This window comes from Dipodomys ordii, unplaced genomic scaffold, assembly GCF_000151885.1.
Source record: "Dipodomys ordii isolate 6190 unplaced genomic scaffold, Dord_2.0 Scaffold2, whole genome shotgun sequence".
NCBI classification, from domain to species: domain Eukaryota; kingdom Metazoa; phylum Chordata; class Mammalia; order Rodentia; family Heteromyidae; genus Dipodomys; species Dipodomys ordii.
The window spans coordinates 31,916,465-31,924,640 of NW_012267218.1; positions in this window are offsets into that span (position 1 = coordinate 31,916,465).

An 8,176-nucleotide genomic window follows, 5' to 3' on the forward strand; every position below is an offset into this window, starting at 1 on the left:
TTCCTTCCTTCCTTCCTTCCTTCCTTCCTTCCTTCCTTCCTTCCTTCCTTTCTTTCTTCCTTTTGTTCTTCTTGCCAGTCCCAGTGCTTAAACTCAGGGCCTGGGCAAGGCTAGCACTCTACCACTTGAGCCACAGTGCCACTTCCAGCTTTTTCTGTTTATGTGGTACTGAGGAATTGAACTCATGGCTTCATGCATGCTAGGTATGCACTCTACCACTAAGCCACATTCCCAGGCTTGGTAGCTGCTCTTTTTGTTTTTTGTTTTTGGTCAGTTGTGGGGCTTGAACTGAGAGCCTGGGTGCTATCCCTGAACGTCTTTGTGCTCAAAGCTAATACTATACCATTTGCGCCACAGTGCCACTTCCAGTTTTTGTGTGCTTAATTGGAGATAAGGGGGAGGGGGCGGGGTGTTGGGAAGGTGGCTCAGTGTAGAGTGCTTGCCTTGCCTGCATGAGGCCCTGCGTTCGATTCCTCAGCACCACATAAGGAGAAAAAGCTGGAAGTGGCGCTGTGGTTCAAGTGGTAGAGTGCTAGCCTTGAGCTGAAGAGCTGAGGGACAGCACTCAAACCCAGAGTTCAAGCCCCACGGGGGGCGGGGGGCAGGGGGTGAGTCTTACAGGGACTTTTCTGCTCAGGCTGGCTTCAAACCACAATCCCTAGCCTCCTGAATAGCTAGGATTATAGGCATGAGCCACCAGCCCTGATAGTTTCTAGTTAACAGCAGATTCTTCAATTTCCTGCCTTCTGTTTTCAGTCCCTTGCTTCCAGTAAGGCTGCATGAAAGTAACTTGAGTCTGGAGGTTTCCTTCATTGATTAAAGTTGACATCAGCACCTTTATTTCTCTACGACTTAATAAAGACTCCATGTTTCCTTAGGAGCTTTACAAATAATGTAGCTTGGCTCACGAATTGATTGGCTATTAGAAGGCTTAACCAAATACACTTTCTCCAGAAATTCCCAGTGGCCGTGATTCCCACAAAGCCTTGAGCCTGGCTTGATTTCCCTGTTGGCTTTGCTGGAGAAAACTGCAGCAGTACCTGGCAACTTAAAGTGAAGTAAATTTTTTTTCCTTACAAGCCTTAAAGACTGTTCCCGATCCAAGTGCCATTCTGCAAGCATCTGCTACAGCTTTCTGTCTACTGGCATTGTTCTTCACCCCCCCACACACACCTCCACTGTTAGACATCTGTCATGATGAAGGTTTCATGCTCATTTCAGACTTCCATCTGGTTTAGGTAGCCATCAAGCATTGCTATCATTAGCACTAGCTAATGAATTAAGAAATGTATGTCTTGCCTTGTGAGTGCTTATTTTCTTCACAGAAACCAGTTTACTTTGCCATGACTGGTGAATTTTGAGTTAGGATGCTACTACTCATTGCTGCTCATCTGACCATAGAAATGTACTCATTAATGGATTGTTAGCTCCTCCTACATTAGGACTAATGGTTCTCTGAAGCTGTGTGGTCCCCTTGCTTCTTTGTATGGCTGCATCTTTGTGAAGCGATCAGTTGCTGCCTCTGGCCTGTCAAGTGGATCCTCTGGCAGCATTGTGACTTGAGGTAGGTCAGAGTTTATCCTTGTACACCATCACAGTGTGAGAGGTGAACCATCAACATCCCCAGTTTGTATGAGGAAATAGGGATTTACAGAAGTTAAGTTGGTCCTGACTCCAAAACTCAAATTAGAAGCAATGTAGAGATGGGAAGTTGACCCCTGTTGTAACCAGGTTTATCGTCAGGATCATCTATAGAAGGCAATAGTGTGGTGTGGTTAAGAGTGCAGGTTTTGCACTGCCCCCCTCCCCTGGTTGACCAGCTGTCCTCTCCGTTCATTTGGCAACACTTTACGCTACCTGTGTCTCTGCTGAAAAGCCACTTCTGAATGACTTCCTTCCTCAACTCCTGTAGGCCACTACCTTGCTATACCTCCAGTGACCATTGTATCGTTAGTTATTTGTATGCTGTCTCCCTGTGAGATTCTCCCTCTCACTGGCTTTTCATTTTTCACCATAAATGAGATGTGTTGTCATCTATATTCAAAGAAAGTATAGAATGTAAGGTGCAGGCTGGGAATGTGGCTTAGTGGTAGAGTGCTTTCCTAGTATGCAAGAAGCCCTGGGTTCGATTTCTCTGTACCACTTTAAATAGAAAAAGCTGAAAGTAGTGCTGTGGTTCAAGTGGTAGTGCACCAGCCATGAATGAAAAAGCCACAATAGGAACTGGGAAGGTGGCTCAGTGGTAGAGCGCTTGCCTTGCATGCATGAGGCCCTGGGTTCGATTCCTCAGCACCACATAAGCAAAAAGAAAAAAAGCTGGAAGTGGTGCTGTGGCTCAAGTGGTAGAGCACTAGCCTTGAGCTGAAGAGCTGAGGGATAGCATCCAGGCCCAGAGTTCAGGCCCCATGACCGGACCAAAAAAAAAAAAGCTACAATGCCACTTTTGGCTTCTGCTGAGTAGTTTATTGGAGATAAGCATCTCATGGAGTTTCCTGCCTCAGCTGGCTTTAAACCAGGATCCTCAGATCTCAGCCTCCTGAGTAGCTAGGATTATAGGCATGAGCCATTGGTACCTAGCCGCGTTGCTATATTCTGAGAAGTAATAGTTAAAATCTCATGGTCCCTGCTGATATGTTAATATATGCTGTCTTTGGAAGTGGAGTTTCAGGGAACATCTTCCTTTCTATATTTTCTTTCAGTATATATGACAATACATCTCACTTATGGTGAAAAATGAAAAGCCAGTGAGGGAGAATCTCACAGGGAGACAGGCATACAAATAACTAATGATACAAAGGTATAGACAAGGTAGTGGCCTATTGGAATTCAGGAGGGAAGTCCGAAGTGGCTTTTCAGTTGAGACCCACAGGTAACATAAATATTGCCAAATGAATGGAGAGAGAATGACCGGTCAAGCAGAGGAGGAGTGAGTGAGGAGGGCAGAGCCCAAGAGAACTATATGGAGTTTGTTAAGTGGCAGGAGTTCTGAAAGAATGTATATACAGACATAATCACTGTCCAGTGATGGATGCCCACAAAGAGGCTGATGCTGGAGAAAGACATGATCAAATATGTGTCTTTTTGTTTTTTTTTGCTGATCTAGTACTGAGTCTTGAACTGGGGCTGGGCACTGTCCCTGAGCTTTGGTGCTTAAGGCTAGCTCTCTACCACTTGAATTAAAGCTCCATTTCTCTGTGTGTGTGTGTGTGTGTGTGTGTGTGTGTGTGTGTGTGTGTGTGTGTGTGGTTAATTGAAGGTAAGAGTTTCACAGACTTTCCTATTTGGGCTAGTTTCAAATCGTAATCCTCAGACCTCAGCCTCCTGAGTGTCTAGGATTACAGGTGTGAGTCATGGTTGCCTGGCTTAAATATGTGTCTTTCTACTAGCAATGTGGATGATAGCTACCAATATGTCTCTAAAAATCTAGAACCATCAAAGCAATACCAATCCCAGAATTCAAATTTTTGTCTACAAGTTTAATAGGTTTCCCATTTAAATCATGCTTACTTCTCTCTAAAGCAGTATGGAAATGGTTCCACTATTTACTTCACTGATTTGCTACTGTGAATTTAAATTCTTGCCTATGAGGATAAGAAGAGATTTCACACAGTCACTAAACAAACTTACCCTGTCTTACCCCTTTTGGAGGACGAGCCTATTAAAAGGTATGTTTTCTTTTTTGGGGGCTGGGAAGGTGGCTCAGTGGTAGAGCTGCTTGTCTTACATGCATGAGGCCCTGGGTTCGATTCCTCAGCACCACATAAGCAAAAAGAAAAAAGCTGGAAGTGGCACTGTGGCTCAAGTGGTAGAGCGCTAGCCTTGAGCTGAAGAGCTGAGGGACAGCGCCCAGGCCTAGAGTTCAGACCCCATGACTGGACCCCCCCCAAAAAAAGGTATGTTTTCTTGACAGGTGTGATAGCACACACTTGGAATCTCAGCTCCAGGGAGGCTGAGGAGGATGATTGCAAGTTCAAGGCCAGCCTGGGCAACATAGCAAGACCCTGCCTCAAAAACAACTGCAAAAGCAAACCAAGACAAAAGATATTTTTCCTTTGAATCCAACTTCCTTCATTTGAATGTAAGAGTTTACAAGTCATTAATTCTTAAAATATGTGAGAGCATAATTTTCACTGAATAATTTGCTCTAGGGCCTATCCCCTTTATAAATTCATGTAATTTTTCATTCCATCTAAATTTAATTTTATCAGTACAGTTCCTTTCCAAGATTATGCATCAAGTGCAAAGCTGTAGGGACAATAGGAGAGTTTCTGTCCAGGAGACCATAGCTACTTTTAGTGCATGATTCTCTCTTTGCTTTCACACTCCTGTCCTATTAGAGAGTATCAAGCAGCCTGGCTGGCCACAAATTTTCCACTTGGTGACAATGCTTTTGCACCTAATGCTCTCTCCCCAGGGTTCACGCTGCCTTCTGCCAGAGCGGAAAGAGAGGGCTGGGACATGTGGTCCATACTCATTCTCTCTTGTCTTTTTGTTTCTGTTAAGAGTTTGTCATTAGAGCCAGGCGCTGGTGGCTCATGCCTGTAATCCTAGCTACTCAGGAGGCTGAGATCTGAGGATCTCGGTTCAAAGCCAGCCGGGGCAGGAAAGACCGTGAGACTCCTATCTCCAATAAACCACCAGAAAACTGGAAGTGGCACTGTAGCTCAAGTGGTAGAGCGCTCGCCTTGAGCTGAAGAGCTAAGGGACAGCACTCAGGCCCAGAGTTCAAGCCCCATGACCGACAAAAAAAAAAAAAAGAGTTTGTCATTAGAATTTCCTGGGTTCCCAAACTCCTAATATCCCCAGGTTTGGTATGGTAAAATCTTTTTTTTTGGGGGGTCCAGTCGTGGGGCCTGAACTTTGGGCCTGGGCGCAGCTCTTCAGCTCAAGGCTAACACTCTACCACTTGAGCCACAGCGCCACTTTGGGCTTTTTTCTTTTTGCTTATGTGGTGCTGAGGAATCGAACCCAGGGCCTCAGGCATGCAAGGTAAGCGCTCTACCACTGAGCCACCTTCCCAGCCCCAGGTACGGTAAAATCTTAACATCAGGCTGGATGCCGGAGGCTTATACCTGTAATCCCAGCTACTCAGAGGATCAGGTTCAAAGTCCGAGTAGGCAGAAAAATCTGTGTGATTCTTATTTCCAATCCAGCAGCAAAAAGCTGGAAATGGAGCTATGACTCAAATGGTAGACTGCCAGCCTTGAGCAAAAAAGCCCAGAGAGAGAGTGAAGCCCTGAGTTCAAGTCTCAGCACTGAAATTAAAAAAAAAAATCACCAGGTGTCAGTGGCTCCCACCTATAATACTGGCTACTCAAGGAGGCTGAGATCAGAGGATCATAATTCAAAACCAGCCTAGGCAGGAAAGTCCCTGAGACTTTTATCTCCAATTAATCACCAAAAAGCCAGAAATGGAGCTCCGGCTCAAGTGGTAGAGCGCTCGCCTTGAACAGGGACAGTGCTCTGGCCCTGAATTCAAGACCCAGGACTGGCGTGCACACACACACACACACACACAAATCAAGCCAGTTGCTGGTGGCTTACACCTGTAATTCTACTGTAATTCTAGTTATTCAGGAGGCTGAGATCAGAGGATCACAATTTAAAGCCTGCCCAGGCAAGAAAGGCTGTGAGACCCTTAGTTCCAATTAACCACAGTAACCTCGTTGAAGCACCCAGACCCTGAGTGCAAGCCCCAAAACTGACCAAAAAAAAAAAAAAGAATGAAAAGAAAATGTCTTAGACATAGCAACATCATTCTGGCAAAACTCGTGCCTTTGAATGTCTCTTTGCCATCTGTATTCTACTTCCTGCCTGCTGGAACAAGAGGTACTAAAATATTCTCTGTCTCTCTGTTGCAGTCTCTGTCTCTCCTGGAGTAAAGTTCAAATTTTCCAGCTATGCCCAGCCACATGGCCTTCTATTCATGCCCTCATTCATTTATCCATTTGGAATGCCCATCATATGCCAGCCCCTATGCTTGTTCCTCGGGACTCTACATTGTCAAACAGGTCCTTCTATCCTGAATCTCCTGCTCCAGTGACCCTGCTCTTGGGGGAGGGGTTATTAAGAGTGAAGAACAGCTTGTTAACCGACACTGGGAGGAAATGGAAGCATCTACAGTTGCCAACCATGTAATTGATGCATCTTAAGTAAGAAGTTTAAACATATTTTAATGGTTATATATGAGCATGATTGCTATTTTCAATTTAATTAGAGGGAAGGCAATATGCTGCCTGTTCACATATTGGAGGAGAGTCCATGAGGACAGGGCTATTTGCTTAAAAGTGAACATAATTCCTCAAAAAACTTAAAATGGAATCATCACATAATTCAACCATCTTCTTTTGAGTTTATATTCAATATAATTGAAAACAAGAGCTCAAAGAGCTATTAGCACACCTATGTTCATGGCAGCATTCCCAACCACCACCACAAAGCAGCACAAATGTCCATGGACACATTAACACCTAATACATGCAATGGAATACTATTCAGCTTCAAAAGACAAGGTAATTGAAGCCTGGGGTGGTTGCTCACACTGTGGTCCCAGCACTCAGGAGGCTGAGCTGGAAGAACCACTTAAACCCTGGAGTTTAAGACCAGCCTGGGCAACAGCGTGAGAACCCATCTCAACAACAAAGTCAGACTTGGGTGAATCTGAGCAAAATCTGTGTTTTTTTTTTTTTTTGCCAGTCCTGGGGCTTGAACTCAGGGTCTGGGTACTATACTTGAGCTTCTTTTGCTCATGACTAGCACTCTACCACATGAGCCACAGTGGCACTTCTGGCCTTTTCTGTGTATGTGGTACTGAGGAACCAAACCCAGGGCTTCATGTATGTGAGGCAAGCACTCTACCACTAAGCCACATTCCCAGCCCATACTGGTTATTTTTTGAGACAGTGTGATGAACTCTTGTCTGGGTTCAGTGTGGATGAAAAAACTGACATGGGAACAAAGAAGTCAAGGGTAGTAGGCTGCCTGAAATAGCAGAAGCCTGAAACACCATTGAGGGGGAAATTTAAGTTGTAAGCTGAGAGCATTTGAGTGTGTGCAAGGAGGAAATTAATTAATTTGAGAATATGAGAACGTCAATTAAATGTGTGTTTGAGATTAAAATAATTCAGAGGCCTAAGGCAATTACAGTAAAATCCAAATGGGTTATTTAGGGGAGCTCACAAAATGATATTGAAATTCAACTAGATAAGTCATCAGGTAAGAATAAGAAAATGATTGAAAAGGGTAAAATGAAGAATGAACTAGACTTACCAATAAATGGTAACAGGAGAATTAATTATTTATAAAATAACAGTGTAGGTTCTTTTTTTTTGAATTTGACTTCAGGGCTTTGGGCTTATTTGGATGGCACTTTACCACATGAGCCCGCCTTTAGTCCTGCTTTTTACTGGTTATTTTGGAAATAGAGTCTACTGAACTTTTCTGTCTTTGCTTGAACCTCAGTCTTCCAGATCTCAGCTCCTGAGTAGCTAGGCTTAAAGGTCTGAGCCATCTGTGCTTGGCCAGTTCAAATTCTTTTCTTTTCTTTTTTCTTTTTGCTCCAAGATCTTTAGCTCATTGGCGAGTGCTCTACCAACTGAACAATGCCTCCACCTCCCAGTTCAGATTATTATTATTGTTTTTTGTCAGTCATGGGGCTTGAACTCTGGATGCTGTCCCTGAGCTCTTCAGCTCAAGGCCAGCGCTCTACCACTTGAGCCACAGCACCACTTCTGGTTTTCTGGTGGTTAATTGGAGATAAGAGTCCACAGCCATTCCTGCCTGGGCTAGCTTCACACTGCCATCCTCATGTCTCAGCCTCCTGAGTAGCTAGGATTATAGGCTTGAGCTACTGATTCTAGGCCCAGTTCATATTCTTAACACACAGCACATTCCAAACTAATAATTTTTCCTAGCCCTATTTTTTTTTTCTTGCCAGTTCTGAGTCTTGAACTCTGTGCCTGGGCACTGTCCCTTTTACTCAGGGCTAGCACTCGACCACTTGAACCACAGCATCACTTCCAGCCTTTTCTGTGATTTAGTTGGAGATAATAGTCTCACAGATTTTCCTACCTGGGCTGACTTGGAACCATGATCCTCAGATCTCAGTCTCCTGAGTAGCTAGAATTAGGTCCATATTTTGCATATAAAAGACAACCATCAATATTTGTCTCTCTCA